General features: G+C 37.6%; 1 protein-coding gene across 4 annotated transcripts in view; it reads left to right on the top strand.

The window, feature by feature from the left end:
- Positions 1-17,747, top strand: part of LOC145688499 (protein GVQW3-like) — a 480,426-nt gene that overhangs the window by 235,454 nt on the left and 227,225 nt on the right. The window lies entirely within an intron of this gene.

The raw sequence follows: 17,747 nt of genomic DNA, 5'->3' as shown, positions 1-17,747 counted from the left end.
ATAATCAGCACACTCCACTCTAGGGGGATTGGGGGAGGGAAATATGATCCTGTTGCTTTTCATTTGTTTACTTACACGCTACACCAAGCTTGGATACTACATTTCACCTTTGGTGCCGCGGTGGCTCAGTGGTAGATCGTTCACCTCTGGTGTTTGGGGTTCCGGGTTCAATCCAGTCCCCGCCAAGTGAACTTTGTGGTGGACAAACACCGTGTGCGTGGGTTTTCTCGGGTTTCTCCCGTTTCCTCCCACTTCCTTCATTTCATTCATTACTCATCATCACCGTCTCCTTTAGCCTAACCGGCATAGCCGTGGGACGTAAAAGTCAAAGATTTCATTTCATTGTTTACATTTCACCTTTCTATATCTACGGGAAGTACCCTGAAGGTTGTGATGATCATAAGAGAGTAAGTGAATAAGTGATGAGATCAATGAACTTTGCGTATTAACAACATTTAAAATATCATATTGTCGGAAAAAACATGACGTATTTCGGTAAAATATGACAAATGATGATTTCAGGATATACTAGAGTTATTCGGATAATGCAATAGTTATGTCATGAATAGCTAAGATCTTGAGCGTTTTGTGTATTATAATTGTTTGGTTTGGTCTTACAGATTTGATCAGAGATGGTGTGGGTCATTGAAAACTTTACCCCCGACTCACTGACCCACCACCCACCGTGACCCACTCTGAGCTATGATCCACCACCCACCGTGGACCACTCTGACCCACTACCCACACCATGACCCACCACCCACCATGAATCACTGACCTACCAAAACACATCGTCATCAACTCTGACACATGATCCATGGCCTCTTCTCTACCGACTAAAAAGTTTATACTTGTAATAAAACCAGGTTGTCAAATTCTAACTTTGTGGTGGACAAACACCGTGTGTGTGGGTTTTCTCGTGGTTCTCCCGTTTCCTCCCACTTCCTTCATTCCACCATTTCATTCATTTCTCATAATCACCGTCTCCTTTAACCTAACCAGCATAATCGTGGGTCGTAAAATTCAAAGATTTCATTTCATTTCAAATTCTAACTAATCGGAGTTTGAATTTCTACGGTCAATCGCTCAAGCAACCCTCTGTTACAATAACGATGAAAGTGGTAAAGTCTTTGTCATGGGCAAAATTACGATGAATTTCAATTAAATTATTATGGTCTAATTATTTCCTTGTTGAATTATCGATACTTTTCAGTGGAAAAACGGATGAAATTTGAAAGTCCCAAATTAAGGTAAGTAGACCAACATACAGAAGCTAACATTACAAATTTATGTCTATTTTTCTCACAAACTTTATGGGTTGATTGCCCTGTGCTCTAAGCGCTCCATATAATAAACAAGCTTTTAGCAATTATTATAAAGCGCATGGTAAGTATATATGGATATATGACGCGAAGCACTGTATTTTTTGTTGAGTTGATTTTGAGTTTAACGTCCCTTTCAGAAGCGAGGCTATATGAAACATTGATCTACCCCATACCGTAAACGTCGCCAACACATAGTGGCCCACTTGCGGGCAAGCGTCGATCGTCAATATAGCAACGAGTCGAAGGATTGCCGCTAGTGTCCCACTGGCGGCAGGGTTTCGTCGAGTCAAAACAGATATCTCGAGTCGGGGTGTTGAAGTTACCACTGCGTAGCAGCGATGACTTCGTTTCGGTCAGCGCTCCTTCGATTCGTCGCGGAGAAAAGCGAAGGGACCAACACGAACTATCGCCAGTCATGTGCATACGGTTATTATTATATATTATTTTTTCCTGACGAATTGTTCCTAAAGTGAGCTCCGGGGGTCAAGAATAATCTCTGCCTCAACATGATGAAGTGAAAAATCTTGAGTGCAATAATTGTATGAATTTAGATGACAACTGTCGTCAATCATTAGAAAATGAGTATGGGAGAACTATGAAATAAAGTAAATGAACACGCGTCATTTGGTATAAAATTTCATGGCGAACGCATTTTATCTTATCCCAAACAGTTATGGTCTCATATACACGGTTAAATGAGCACTCTGATTGACCAAATTAAAAAGATCTCAATGATTTATTCCTTTACAAGCGACGATTCTCTCATCATCTCCGTGGCAAAGTCGGAAGAACACCCACCCAGTAATCATAAGATTGATGGTTCGAGCCCTCTCCGGGTAATTTTTTGGTACTTTTTAAAGTGTTTTTTAGACTCACCTTAATGTAAACAAAAAGACACATATAGGCGATGTAACATATTTTGGGGGAGTAATTTTGTGGTTCATTGGCGTTTTGTCGCGCCAGAAGATGCTGTCTACAATGCAGTGAGCAGAGAGGGTCGGTGGGTCAGAGTGCATCATAGTGAGCGGTGGGTCACGATGGGTGGTGCGTTGCAGTGGGTCACGGTTGATGATGGGTAGCAGTGGATCACATGCTTTTGACCCTCTGACCCACTCAGAAAACTCGATCAATTTGACCCACTGACCCACACCCATTCTGGATTTGACGCCACATAGAAAATGGTCTCTGCCACTGGTGGTATAATTTTCAAAACGGAAGAGGGGCCACTGCGGATCGTCGCCGCGTTGCCGCCAATTTTTGGCGAGATGTCGCTAGTTGTTCATCGGTGGTCCACCGACGCTTACGGCATGAAGTACGGATTAACGTGAATCCGAACCACATGAGCTCCCGCCGGGAATCGAACTCGGCCGATCGTTTTCAATTATTTTTACAAATTAACCCACTAGCTATATACCATATGTAGAAAGTGCACCCCTCCCCATGAGAATGTTAAAAAAATACTAGGAGACGTTCTGTTTATTTTCACTAAAGAGTTAATATACTGAATCCCTTACGATATTATTATAATGAACGCAATATGATAACATCACAGTTTGGATTAAGGCCTAACTACATACCTAAAGCCATTTCATTTGACTGTAATTTGACCGTGATGATTAGAAACACATTGTTACATTCAATTTTTTATATAAAAAATTATATATTACAGTTATTCAAAAATGTATTGTTTCCAGTAGTTAGCTTCTCTAAAACTCACAGGCTGTGTGTCTCGAAAGCCAAGTAGTAGTATACGTCCTATTGCAGTGTTGGGTAAGTTACTTGTAAAAATGTAACGCGTTACTTTTAGGTCCAAATCTTAAAAAATGTGAAAAAATATGACTTCAATTTTCCGTACTATTATTACTACCGCTATTATTATTATTATTATTATTATTATTATTGCACGTTCTGAATCGCTTTATGTAAATACAAGGACAATTTTTTACTTGATATATGAACATTTTCATATAATGTAACATTGATAAAATGCCATACTGTGTTGTTACTCGTAGGGATAGACAAAAGTGAGTTCGAGCGAGTTTTCTTTGAAACTCGATTCGACTAGAAACATACATCTTTGAGCTCGAACCGAGAACAAGGCTCGAAAAATTTCCTCCAATTCGACTCGAATTGAGGTCGAGTTTCGAGTCGACTCGAGCCAAATCCGGTGTGTAGTTTCGAGTACATTCTTCAAGTATATTACATAGACAGTATAATTATTATCAATGACACTACTACTACTACAACTTATTATTATTATTATTATTATTATTATTATTATTATTATTATTATTATTATTATTATTATTATTATTATTATTATAACAACATTGTATATAAAAAGAAAGATAGGCGGTTTATATTTGAATACTAAAAAACTAGTTGATTGCCAACCTCGGTAGTCGTGAAGTAATTGTAGTCAAGGACATTGTTCACGAGCTTCTGAATTTGGGTTGAGTATTCGGGCTCGAGCCAAACACTGTTAAAAGTTATAGGGCACTGGCCAAATATCTTCAAAACTGCTCGGCCCGGGTTTAGAATTGTCAATGACTCGAGCAGCTCGGCTCACAGCTCATTCACTATCGACCCGAACCGAGAAGTGAGCCGAGTTAACAGCTCACTCAACCGACTCGGCTAGAGCCCTCGGCTCAGTTGAGCCGAACCGAGCAAAGGGCTCATCCCTACCAAGCCAGCTCGAGCCGATGGTTCACGCCAAGTGAGCCGGCTCGAGCCATCTTCTCAGATGAGCCGAGCCGAGCTGAGCTTGTTATAAAAAATCTCTTGTAGTCTCGGTATCGAAACGCGACGAGATGCAAGCAGTGTCCCCTCTCGTGAGCAACAATAAAAGTATTCCATATTACTGTTTAGCTTACATTTCTCATGGCTTTCATTTTCCAGTGTAATCAGGCCATGATTTCAAGACGACTTAAAATGAACGAGCCATTTATCAAACTCGACTGGACTCGAAACTCGACGCAAAAAACTGAATCGGCTCGGAACTCGACTCGGGGATATTACCCTTGACTTGACTCGAAACTCGACTTGAGTTGGAGTCGAGTCGAGTTTTAGCTTGACTCGTGCTCATCCCTTAGCGTAAGAAAAAAATGTTGCTTATTATTATTCTGCTAAACTAATTATATAATAATAACAATGTTGCTATGTAAAATTAAAAATAAAGAATATAGAGAAACATTACACTACTCTATAATCAACGGGACTCTAGGATAAGCAAACTGATCTGAAAGAACTCCAATATTACATGCCATCAGCAAATTATTTTCTAGTAATAAAGTAGGCCTGCTCATCAGAACACAGCTTATTCATATTAACCCCTTATTGTAAATCGTTAATTATGGCACCCTAGTTGTTGATAAATATTTTCCGCCGGGGCACTTCAGACAATTTGCTTTTAAATTCTGTTCACAATCATCCTCAGCTCTTAAGAAAAAAGTATTCTTAAGAGCTGAGTAAAACGTTCGAACGGTAAAATATTTTCGTTCTCCATCTTTATAAAAACAACACCAATCAAAGTAAAATAGACTACCGGTATCATTGCACTCCTAGTTCAGTCACTGAATGTATTGATTTGGAGCTGTCAAAATCTACGACAAAATCTTCCAGGCGCATGCAATCAGTACACGTGATTTCCCTAAGGCTGTCCTCATCTTCAAAAAAGAGCAAGTGGCATTGCGAACTTATCTGTTTCCCTGTGTGTCTGTGACCGTCGGTCACTGACATACTTAGTTCATGCTCGATTGTTTCATTCTGAGAAAGTCACTTACAGGAAAGAAACATTTGTTTCCGAAAAAAATAAATATATTGTAGTTACACATCCGAAATGTAACGCGAAAAAAGTAACGCAAACTATGTACGTTACTTAAAAATTTGTAACGCGTTACCGTTACAGTTACTTTGGAAAAATGTAACGCATTACTAGGAAACGTTACTTAAAAAGTAACGCGTTACAAGTAACGCGTTACTTGCGTTACGTTACTTCCCAACACTGTCCTATTGCTATTATTACAATTACAAATATCAATATCCAAAAATGCCTCAAGTTCTTTCTTCACTGAGAGATACTCATCTCAGGTAAGTAAACAGAAACAAATGAAAAACGGAAATAGAGGCCTTGAAAGTAAAACGTAGACAAATTGATCAGTGTTCAGAAGCATATTTTAAAATCACGCTCGACCGTACTCATAGGAGCTAAATACGCGGTTCTGGTAACTTGGAGTTATCAGTTTCTCCCAGAGCGTTCTTCTTGGCTGAAAGTACTACGGGGTCTCGGGTTCGATTCCCGGTGGGAGAGCCTTTGTGATTTTAATTGTCCTCGATATTTCTGTGTTCGTGTCCCTGTCGTTCCTAGGTAAAGCCAGTTAATCAAATAAAGCACGTAAAGCAATTCGAGTGTAGTTAGGTCAAGTAAGTTGCTGAGGTACGTTCGGTGAAAAAAAAGTACTAGCCCTATGTGCTAGTAATTATAATTGCTTTTGGTGTGGGTTCAAACCCGGGCCAAGGAAATTTTTGTATTTTTACAATGTTCAAACATTTTTCATTAAAATAAGATGAAAATAATACGCAAAAAATGATTACGTTACGTGTGCAGTTTTGCTATACGAACTTGAGGCATTCACAGTATAAGTGGTAGTAGTAGTAGTACGAGGAGGAGGAGCGGGTTAGAAGCCCCGCAGGGCTCGTTTTGTTAAACCTTGACTGCCACGATATAAATTTAACCTCAACTGATTATTCAATTTTCTTCTTCTTCAATTCCAACAAAGTGATTATGTTCTTACTATAATACACAATACAGACACCAGAAGGTTTGGGCAATCGTAAGCTGCAACCAATCAGAAACGTGTTTTTAGTTTCTATAGCTAGGGTCGAGGGTGAAAAATATACTGTTCAGAAGATGCTGTCTACAATGCAGTGAGCAGAGTGGGTCAGTGAGTCATAGTCAGTGGTGGGTCGCAGTGGGTCACATGCTGTTGACCCACGACCCACTCACTCACTCAGGAAACTCGATCAATTTGACCCACTGACCCACTCCAACTCTGGATTTGACACCACATAGAAGATGGAAGACCAAAAATTGCACGTTCACCATATTTTATTGTTTTACTTCAGGCAAGGAAAGAACGCGCGAATAGTGTTTCTGATTTTTACTGTCCTCAATGTTTCTGTTTTTCCCCCTGTTCTTAAAGAGTTAGTGAGAAAACTGTAAAAGTGAGTAAAACGCGTAAAAATAGGAAACAAAGTAATCAGGAAGGTTCTGAGGAAAAGTGTGTAATTACTAAATTTACTGCAGCTCCATTTTTAACTCTTCCCAGAACAGTGCTGTCTTAGATTAGTGGCTTAAGCGTTAGTTTCGTAATGTTAGGGATGCGAGTTCGATTACGGCTGTGGAAATTCAGGAAATTTTTTAATCTACAACACTGATACTTCTGATGTATACTAACATGGGAACTATTCAATTTTTCTGGGTCTAAGAGTTGAGACGAACTCCTTCACAGGTTAAATGTCAACAACACAAACTTACGTCATCCGTATTAACTTCATTAGTAATCTTCTGAAAAGTAAGGTGTTTGGACAAGAATTGATGAATAAATAAGGGCTAAACACGTCCTTACAGCTGTAGTTGGGCCAAAAATGTAGTATGAGTTCCAAGGAATTGTTCGTAGCTGCGCACAAATTGCAAATAGTGATCGAACGTACAATGCTAGTCACGGGAATGATCCTATTTAAGATGTCACCTCACCTTTCAACCTAGAAGAAGTGCGAAACTAAATGCATTTATATAACTGAAATATTTATATTCCATTTCTTGTTGTCACAAAATGATAATTCTATCTGTAAATCCATAAACGTAATAATATTATTGCGTTCATGTGTAAACCTAAGAAACATCTGATATACTGGATATCTTTTCTGTTCCTATGAATACCTTCGACTATGTTATTTTTTCTTTCCTCCTGTGGTAATAATAATAATAATAATAATAATAATAATAATAATAATAATAATAATAATAATAATAATAATAATAAAGGAATGACATAATTACAACACCAATTGCATAAACATTATCTTCTCATTCAGAAAAATTAATAATTGCCACGACGGGATTTGAATACAGGGAGTATCCTGCTTTCACAATTTTTTAAAAATAATACGCCCCAACCGGAGCATTGTTCGCCAGTGGCATCTCATATCCTTTCGATGTATTCCAAACACTACAGGGACACGAACACAGAAATACTGAGGACAGTTGAAATTCCGACCTTGCTCTTCAGAGGAATTCGAACCCTTAGTGGACTGGGCCTCATGATCAGCAGCCTCATGATCATGTGGCCTCAATTTGCCACAAATTCCTCATATGAACATAAGAAAATAAACTAGTAGTTATGGAACAGAAACATAGAACTGTCTATTTCTACACGTGCTGATTAGGGATGCATTCGAGTCGAGTCGAGTCGAGATTTAAGACTGTCTCGACTCGTCTCGAGATTTAAGCCTGTCTCGACTCGTCTCGAGAAAATGTTGTCTCGACTCGTGTCTCGACTCGAAAATATGTTTCTGTCTCGACTCGTGTCTCGACTCGACAGTCTCTGTCTCGACTCGACTCGAATTCGAGTCGAGACGTCTCGAAATTCGAGTCGAGACGTCTCGAAATTCGAGTCGAGACAAAATGTACGAGTTAAAATATACGCACACATCAGCCAGACCATCATGACTACCTACCTAATTGTCAGTATGTCGACTTTTGGCATGGATAAAAACGGCGACACGTCTTGGCATACACGCAATGATCCTCGATAGGTCGCTGGAGAGAGCTGGCACCACATGTGCTCACTCAGGTCACCTAATTCCCGTAAATTCCGGGAAGGGGGGCGATGTGTTCTGACGTCACGTTCAATCACATCCCACAAGGGACATCACTCAAATGTCCGGCTCCAATTTCAATGAAACTTTTTTTGCTGATAGAAGGCATGTATGCATCATTACTTGTGATGACAAATTTTTGCCATGGTGCATGTTTTCTATTTTTTTTAATAACTTTTAAGAGTTGTGATGTGGTTATTAGAGATTACCACAGAAGTCCCTTACTACCCTTTGTAAACGGAGCGTTAATGAAGAAAAGTGAAGAAAAACCATGTGGATACATATAAGTCCTGGGGGGAAGTCGTATGGTAGATATGATCTTGATGGCAGCCATCTTGAAATCCGCCATTTTGAATTAAGGTCAAGTTTTCAAAATGGGAATAGGGTAATATGATACATAATTTCGGGCTAGAATTTAATTAGAAAAATAATGGTGAGGTTAGTTTTAAGATACACCCATTTGGGGGAAGTTACCGGCATATTAATTGTTTTTACTTACTGTGTGTATAAGACCCTTCTTACTTTCGTCTCAAGACCTGTAAATCGATCGCAACGGCAGAGCCCGGTTTCGCACTAGTGCTTAGAAATCTTTAAACTCACTTGAGGCAATATTTGTGGATTATTGTATTGTATTTTGCCTTTAATTAAATTTGAACCCACTTCATGATCTTGTGTAAAGTATCACTAAAAGAGAATTTCTGTTTTTATGGAGAACGTAAGCATAGCAATTATAAAAGGTGAGTAAGGTGCGTATGTATTTATAAGAAAGTTTATTTTACGAGTCTTTTGTGGTTCCGCCAACCTATTCTTTAGTTGTTTTTTTTTTTTTTTCAAAATACTCATATCACATAAATAAAAGAGCTATTATAAAATCTCTTACCACTATTCTTTAATACTTATAAAATTTTATTTATTGTAAAAGCACTGGCGAGATATTTCTTATCGCCCACTAAAATTATGGTGGAGCTCCTTCGTGGCTAACAGTTAGCATACTTGCCTTTGGCGTGGGAAACCTGGGCTTGATTCCCGGTGGGAGTTCATGAGGTTCGGATTCCACGTTAATCAGTAGGTCCACGTCTCACATAGCCTCGCTGCTGAACGGGACGTTAAAATCAGAATCAATTCAACTCAAAATTATGGTTTTGACTTTATTATGATGTCATTAGTTTAAACGCCCAACTGCCCAGTAATTATAAACATTGACTACATTATAAAATTGTAATTTGTGACGACTAAAATATCAGAAATTAAAGATTATTCTTTGGGTTTTGGAACATTTTGAAAAACGTGAAAAACTGGTACTGCACCGATACAACACACCTTTTGGATTTGTCATTGTGTAAAGTGATACAAACTAAAGAAGAATTACAACTTTATGAAATTGTATTAGGACTTATTATTTAGAAATAAACACCAAATAAGTGTAATAGTTCATATCCGTATCAAATACCAAGTTTATGATGAATCAACTACACAAAGTAGGATCCAAAAACGCTCATTGCAATTTGTTCCATCCTTCAGTCGAACCAGGAACTGAAACATAAAGAGTGACATTTTCTTTTTAAAGATACTTTGTCCAGCTAAGTATTGTGAAGGTTTATGTCAGTAGAAGGAATTGCATTCCATTATACAAGCGCAATTTCACAACTTTATGTACACATTACTAAATATCGAACACCCTTGTCCATATGATTAGTGTACGCGTCTTTGGTGCGGGAGACCTAGGTTCAATTTCCGATGGGAACTCCTGTGGTTCTGAACCCACGTTAATTTGTAAGTTCACGTCTCATATAGCCTTGATGCTGAAAGGGACACTAAACTCTAATCTAATACTAAATACAAATATTTAAAGAAAAATGATGACCCAACAAGATGACGTGAATTTGGCTATCAAATCCATTTTGTGTTTTCAGTTGTTTTCTAGTAGTATTTTTTCTAGGCATCCTTTCAAAAGACAGTAATGCAAATTTCGTAACTGCGAATTTCTGTTAGAAGCCATGAAATTATCCGATTAGATGCAAACTTTCCCGTCCACTAAAATAGATACCGTAAATTTACAATATCTAACAATAAATAATTTTGAAAGATATCGCTTTCGAGGGAAAAAATGAAGTGAAATCTTTGAGTTTTACGTCCCACTGTTATGCCGGTTAGGCTAAAGGAGAGGGGTAATGATGAGAAATTAGTGAAATCGTGGAATGAAGAAAGTGGGAGGAACGGAAGAACCCCGAGAAAACCCACGCACACGGTGTTTGTCCACCACAAAGTTCACTTGGTACGAGCTGGGATCGAACCAGGGTCCCCAAGCACCAGAGGTGAACGATCTACCACTGAGCCACCGCGGCCCCGCTTTAGAGAGGCCATGACGTATAGTTGAACTCATTCTCGTAGTATGAAAGGCATTATTTATAATTATGCATGATAGGATCACAAACAAAATTTAAAAATATTATGTGCACTTTATTTTAACAAACATTATATTGTCTTTTATGGTGTGGAAGGGAATGTTATGTTCGAAAAAAAGTCCTTAACACGATTCTTGTTGCTACACACTGCATGTTTCTAGCCACAGAAAAGATGCAGCGATAGGTAGGCTATTTTTCAATTGCTTTACATTAGCTTGATGTTTCAAGTCTTTTGTGTGTTTCTGAAGTTCAGTTTTACCACAAAAGAGCTCAATATTAACATGTCTTACATAGCTTTGGTTCGATTCTCAACACGGACTGCAACTACCCGTTAAATTGTGCATCCGAAAGGCACACTTTGTTAAACCTCGCTTATCACCGCTCATCTTAATAATATATATAACTTCACCTCGAAGCAAATGTTGCATTTCTCTCTTTCATCCTAACACAAAACAAAACTAACCACAGCTGTGACACGAAGGAGCTATTTCGAAAAGAAACAAGCTGTGCTTCATAGAGATGTGTACCAAATGATAGAAGTATAAAGTATTGTTTTCTTTCCTGTTTATTGATATCAGTTGGTGTTCTTAATGAGTTTACTCATTAGTTTAGAAAGAGTATATATGGAATTTGGACATATGTTGTACGTATTCTCCTGAGAAATTGATGAGACCAGAAAAATTATAAGGACAGATGGAATAGGTTTAAGCGCATCTACGTGACTTTATCAAATATTTATTCTCCATAATGGTACCACGCGGAAAACTTGGTATAGGCCTACTTTTATCTTTGCCTACCTCTGTTAGCTGTTTTGTATCATATATATCGGATGGTTTTGATATTTCTTCTGATCATTAAAACAGCAATGGTACCTGTGTGCGTGCAGAAATGCAAAAGCACAAGGTAACTTCCTATTTGTTTTGGAAACAACAAACCCATTTCACGTGTGCGAGAGAAATTGAGCACAGCGAGATCGGGTGTTTACTCACGGTCAGTTCGCAGCAGGAGTCCATGGTAAAAATTTGGCTTTCTCGAAAACACTCGCAAAACCTTACAAATACAAAAGACTGCGCTTCAAAGAAAGTTTAGACACAGTTGTTTCAATTTTCTTTTAGCATCGTTCTTCAGCAAAAGAGTCGGTTCATTGTATTCGAAAAAGAGAAGGGAGAAAGGGTGAATTTATATTTTATGTGGGGGGTAACGTTGTAAGTAGTATAAACAATACATACCGCTTCCGACTCTGTACGCATACACTAGCCGCGGAGTTCACACACACACACAGAATCAGAGCCCTCACACACCAAGGGTGAGAGCTGTGCCACTGAGTCACAGCGGCCACGGGGCTAGGTCGAGTCCACTTTACGTTCATAGTTTCTTAGTACATAAATGTTACGATTATGAAATAGATTTTCCTTAATGAGCTGCATAAAAACAAAAGCTTTCGAAATGCATTAAACAATTAGCTCGATTTGAGTGTGAACTTTAAGTTATATCAGAGTGTAAATACGGATACGCACCAAAGCTCGAAAACTTAATACACTATTTCTCCTATATAGTCAGCATGTATCAAGCAATCATTCAGCTTTCATTTGAGAGGATGGAAATCGAAGGCCCCTGAACAACTATGTTACTAATGTGCGGAATGTATTTATCTTACAGTGAACTGCTTTGATGCCAAGTGGCCTAACTCCAAAATTGAAATTTTCCAGGAGTGAAAGTTGAAGTTCAATATCTCATGAACAATCCATATTTCTTTTATGTTGGGAACCAAAACCATAACTACTGTATGTAGTTCATTGTTTTATAACTTAGTGTTTACAAAAATCCTTTTAAAAAATACCTATTCATAGAAGTGGATGGTACTTATCTGTACTAGTTCTTGGCATCCAAGCAGTCCATTTATTGTAATACTAGCTTAATATACCCATTCTTTGCATGGGGGCTGTATTTGCAAGTCAACACCTGTGGAAGTATCACCATTCATTTCAGTGACCGCGAAAACTATGGATTTGACACTAGTATCAATCAATATGGGCTATTTATACATGTCTCGGTATTCCTCACCCGCTGACACCCGGCCCGCATACAGTAGTAGCTGAATTTGCAAGTCATCGCTGATGGAAGTGTCACCATTGATCTCAGCGACCGTGAAAACTATGGATTTGACACTAATGTCGATCAATTTGGATTACTTTTACTACATGTCTCGCTAAACGCCCCCCTGAGACCCCCTGGTTCCAATTTTGACAAAAACGCTTCGCCTTAGACTGGGACCTGGACCAAGGTATCCGTGACCAAAATTTGGTAACTCTCGGTCAATTTGTCTGGTCCCCAGGTCGGTCCCAGTAAACGTCCCCCCCGAGACCCCCCTGGTTCGAAATTTAAAAGAAAAAAACGCTTCGTCTTGATCTGGGGCCTGAACTAAGGTACCCGTGACCAAATTTTGGGAACTCTCGGTCCACTCGTCTGGTCCCCAGGTCGCACAGACAGACAGACAAACACACAAACAAACTCTTTATTTTATTTATATTAGATAAGATATACTATGTAAAACAGTCTCGTATCATAATATGTGATGTACAACAAATGTTACATTATATATTATCCGTAGCTCGTGATATGCTGCAACATATTAAAGCCTCAGAATAGTTGGGCAAGCGAATAATCCAGAAGTTACGTAACCCTATTGCGTTCATGGGAACGAAAACACAATAATTATAACTATGCTAAATTACTATAGACTACCAACTGCTCATTCAGAGAATTTATGAAGTTCACTTTATCGCAATAGTTTTATACAAACTAGATTTAGACTACTGATAATAGTTTTATACAAACTAGATAATCAATTATTATTATTATTATCATTATATTTGCAGTACAACCAAATACAACGACATTAACTATTAGTTCTAATTAACTGAATTGAGCTGAAAATTAAATCTTGATCTTTAAAGTTAACTATTAATTTTATGCGTTCTGTACCTTTCTAAAGGAATAAAAGCTGGAATTGGTTTCAAGGCTGTTTCTGAGTGAATACTTTCTTCAAAATAATATTAAAAATTATAGAAAGATTTTCGAGACATTCGAGTCGAGTCGAGATTTTTAAGAGCCGTCTCGACTCGACTCGTGTCTCGACTCGAAAATTCGAGTCGAGAAATACGTTTGTCTCGACTCGTCTCGAATTTTACAAAGTGTGTCTCGACTCGAGCGCATCCCTAGTGCTGATATAATTGAAAGAATTTGAAAATAATTCCTGTCGTCTTTTCTTCTTTGGAAATTAGAAGTTATGGTAAAGACGAAATGTAATGTAAATATGGACCATCCCTGCAATCGACGACCAGCGCCGTAACTTTTTTTTTCTGGGGGAGCAAGCATTAATAAGCTTATTTGGGCCCCTAGAAAAAGTTGTTCTTCTAATTCTTGGGCCTCCTCTTTCCAACTTTCTCTTAATCTTTATGATCTTCCGGAGCCTGTGGGCCCTCCCGCACGGGAAGGTCTGCGGTTCCGTTAGTTACTCCCTGGCCCATTCCATACATGACAAAATTATTAAGGGGACAATATTGATAAATCTCAAAGCCATACGAATAAATTTTTTCGTATACGAATAAATATACATACGCATACGTATACGCATACGAATAAATATAAGCCATACATACCAAGCAAACTTTTGTAGAATAGTACATTTGAATATACCTATACTTTGCATAGGGACTGCATTTGGAAGTCACTACCTGTGGAAGTATCAACATTCATTTCAACGACCGCAAAACTATGGATTTGATACTAATAGACGCGGTCATTTTGGGCTATTTTTACATGTCGCGGTATTCCCCCCAGGCCCACATAATTTGGCAGCTGAATCTGCAAGTCATCGCTAATGGAAATGTCACCATTGATCTCAGCGACCGCGAAAACTATGCATTTGACACTAATATCGGTCATTTTGGATTACTTTTACATATCTCGGTATTCCCTCCCTCCGCAATCGAATAGGGTGAATTTGGAAGTTAATGCGATCGGAGTTTCACCATTGATCTCAGCGACCGCGAAAAACTATGAATTCGACACTAATATCGGTCATTTTCTACTACTTTTACATGTCCGAATAAACGCCCCCCGGAGACCCCCTGGTTCGAATTTTGAAAAAACGCTTCGTCTTGATCTGCGACCTGGACCAAACTAAGCGTGACCAAATTTTGGTAACTCTCGGTCCACTCGTCTGTTCCCCAGGCTGCAGACAGACAGACAGACAAACAAACACACAAACAAACACATTATTTTATTTATATTATTGCAGACTGTTGACATCATATAGAAAAATGCTTAAAAGTATCTAAATTTGCAATCAAAGTGCAATTATCAGAGATGTATCCACTACGTTTTTGATATAAGATCAATAATTCAACTAAAGAAACATTTTTTTTTTTTTTTTTTGTAATCTTGGACATTTTTAAGTTATGTTCTAAATATAATAAAGACTAGCTCATGAAATTCACATTCTATGTTTCATAGATATCATAAGCTAAAATTGGTCAATATTATCAAAAAAGATAAATCATTTGCAGAGAACCAGTTGGTTTGGGTCACCTTGTAACGGACCAACTTTGGTCTTGTTCTGTTCTAGAGAAAGGAAAACAAACTCTGAATCTCTTTTGGTAGCTCAATCCAGGAGAAGTTAATGCTTGTTGTCAGGGAATATCAGAAATCATTTATACTTAAAAATGTCATAAGATGGCATTTCGTTCATTTGGACTGAGCTTAATTGAAATGTTTAAGTTAAAATTATACTATGTCTTCTTTCTACGAACCATTTCAAAATTCAAATAAAATATCTTTAATTTTTGCATTTAAATATTTGTAACTCACTGAAATGCTTTTGTATTCCTACAATTTGTTTTATAAAATATATAATTTTATAAGTGTAGAAAAAGAAGAATAAAATATTAGTTTTCGAAGTTTGTTGACACAAATAAAATATGTAGGAAAGGAGATGGATACGTAAATGTAAACTTTGTGTGTAAAAGTTTTCATCCTGTGATTAAGCGTTGTGTAAATTAATTATTATTTCTGTATTTCTAAGTTAATTTTTACTGAATACAATTACTGAAAGAAGTAATTAATAGATTTTATTCCTGCTAGTAGTAGAAGTTTTATGATAGGTTTTTGACACAGTTTGTTCCACTCCGACGATCATGTACGAGTAAATCTTTAAGAATTCTCAGAAGTTGAGAAACTCACAATAATTAGTCCATTACCCCTAAAACTCGAGAAGATACACTGAACACGGAATCTACGGGAGAATACTCTGGAATAGCTCGCATAGATGACGTCATTATATATTAATGGCTTACCTACATTTTATAGGTACTAAAGAAATAGAACGTCTGATGCTACCAAGTCCCGTAGGTTGATGCCTTTTTATATGATATATTGGTCACAGTGAAGTCTACTTTGGAGTTTTGTAGCGCATCTGGATAGTTTTGTATTGTATAGCCTGTAGGAACCGACTAGATTCTTACGATAGTTTTCGATGTCCCTAGTATAAATTTGACTGGTGTCTGTGACTCACTGATTCAATGTTCGCCCACCATGTCAATTGGTAATATTTGTCACACGCTATCTTCAAAGCAGTGTGTGGCAGGTTGATTAGATTGCAACGGAGATTCAAGTCACCTGTAGTACGACCGTCGTTGAATTATAGTCCACCACAAACATACAGGGGAGCACAACAAGGGGGATTTGGAGAAGCATTGATAAAGGCATCCTGAACCAAAACTCTTAAGAGTTTTAAATCTACGAGTCATCGTCAGTCCTTGTTGCATCATGGAGATGGGTAGCTGTAGCAACTTGGCCCCCGAAAAGAGAAAAAAAATATGTTTTCTAAGCATGAAATTTTTTTTATAATTCTTTCGTCAAAAGCCTGAAATCTTCCTTTCACTGGTGGAATTATCGAAAGGAGAGGAAGGAAGAAAAAATGCTAGATGAAATCATATTCAGAGATTTATTTTAAAGGAAAAGCATAGTGAGAAACATATTTGCATAACAAATTCTTGCAACTTTTTTTCACTTTCCAGCCATCAGTAACATCCACAAAAATCAAGAATTCATACTTTTACGTGTTAAAGAAATTACATTATTTTTCAACAATTGAAGTAAATAATTTACCAAATTATAAAAACCTTTTATGTTTTGTTAGTTTAAAAGGCTATCACCAGGGTTTCTGCCAAGATTTCAAAATCAGAGGGGTGTTCAAAAATTAAAGGGGGTGTGGATGCTTGACTTTCAAAAAACTTATAGGTATTATTATTTTTACGTTTCTCATATTATCCTAAAATTCTACAACAACAAGAAAAATGACACCTTTCCACTGCAACTCTAAATTCAAAAAGGTAGAAAATGTTGAATTGGCCTTTTTGTTTCTTTTTCTTTCTTTTTTTTTTTTTTTTTTTTTTTTTTGTATTTTGCGTGAATACCCATTACAATCAAGGTAAGTTATAATGTTAACGATCTAATTCATTTGCCTGATGTTGAACTAAAATCCGTCGGTTTTCGAGATTAATCTATGCATCGAGAAATAAACGTCGGATATTCTCCTAAATTTATTATTTCTCTTGTCATTCTTAGATTTCTATTTGCCCTGCCTAAAATGAAAAATCTTCATTTTTCACGACTGAGATCATTCAGTGGATTGGTTTTGTTAGATGAACTCAACTTGATATCTGAAGTGCAAAAACAACATGACATACTAGAACATATATTGGTAATTGTAGATATTGCACATTTATAGAAATATTGTAGGGGTAACTTAATCCGTTAAAATTTACAGCTAATTCAAATGTAATTTTGTACTTACCAATGTGACTCATATAATCCACGAATGAATTGAGTTGATTTTGAGTTTAACGTCCCTTTCAGCAGTGGGGCTGGGCTATATGAGACAGGACTTACTGATTAACGTGGAATCCGAACCACGTGAGCTCCCGCCGGGAATCGAACCTGGGTCTCCCACGCTAAAGTAGAGTACGCTAACCGCTTAGCCACTAAGGAGCTCATATCCAAGAATGTTGAGTTGATTTTAGTTTAGCGTCCCTTTCAGCAGCGAGGCTATATGCATAGTTTGACACACTCTCCT

Source organism: Thermobia domestica, chromosome 6 (genome assembly GCF_964235325.1).
Source record: "Thermobia domestica chromosome 6, izTheDome1.hap1.1, whole genome shotgun sequence".
NCBI lineage: Eukaryota > Metazoa > Arthropoda > Insecta > Zygentoma > Lepismatidae > Thermobia > Thermobia domestica.
This window is presented reverse-complemented; position numbering and strand designations above follow the sequence as displayed.